The sequence below is a fragment of the Diabrotica undecimpunctata genome, chromosome 2, assembly GCF_040954645.1.
Source record: "Diabrotica undecimpunctata isolate CICGRU chromosome 2, icDiaUnde3, whole genome shotgun sequence".
NCBI classification, from domain to species: domain Eukaryota; kingdom Metazoa; phylum Arthropoda; class Insecta; order Coleoptera; family Chrysomelidae; genus Diabrotica; species Diabrotica undecimpunctata.
The window spans coordinates 132,926,449-132,927,512 of record NC_092804.1 but is presented as its reverse complement, the minus strand read 5'-3'; positions in this window follow the sequence as shown (position 1 = coordinate 132,927,512).

The window sequence follows — 1,064 nt, the reverse complement described above, 5'->3', positions numbered from 1 at the left end:
TTGTTCTGTTTGAGAGCCAAGGCCTCTACACCGTATAATAGCGTATTAAATACATAGCCCCTTAGCACTCTTAATCGTAGAGGGATGCTTATATCTCTGTTGCAGAAGAATTTCCTCATCTTTATGAAGGTGGCCCTGGCAATTTGGATACGTCTTTTTATTTCATTGTTTTGGTCTCCAGTTTCGTTTATTGAAGTCCCCAAGTATTTGTAACTTGATACTTTTTCAATTTGAATGCCGTTTATACTATGTGCTGGTTGTCATGTTCTTACTGAAGACCATATATGGACATATAATGGCTAGTAAACATGTGTTAAAGATATCCAGTATAATTGAATTTTTCAGTAATGACAACAAAACTGCTATTAACTATTTAAACTACGATAAAATGAATATATTTAGGTTTTAGTGGATATTTATTTTATTTTTGTTTTGAGTAAAATCACTGGCAACTTAGTAACTAAATTCAATGATTTATTGATTAATTTTTTGAAATAACCCCGATAAAAACAACAGCAAAATACAGTAAAAAATAATTTAAGTTTTAATCAAACAATAACATAACCTCAAAATATGAACATTCATAGTAAATATCTTAATACTTTGATATTCTTACCAACTTTTGATATTTCCAACTTCTTATGGAACCAATATACACCAATTAGAAATGTTTGGAAAAGTTTTTAAAACCCCCGCCCATTGTGACGTCAGAGCTTAGGTAGTACAATGAACATATATATTTTACAGACACCCCTTCTGATGACCTCATATGAAATATAGAAATCATCGTATGTGCAGAAAGCTACAATTAATATTATTCATTCAACTGTCAACTTCCTGTCATAATACTTCTTTGAAGTTCCAAACCTTCTGAGGCATTTCGATGACGTCTATAATATTTTAGTTTTTTAATTTCTCTTCTTTTTCGTCAATTAACTTTTTCTCCATGGAATAAATCTTCTGTCTGGAATAAGTCTTTTTACTTTGGTCGATATCCAGATAACCCATCATTATATAAAAATACCGGATTAACATAAAAGGAAAAAGGATGTGTAACAAAAACG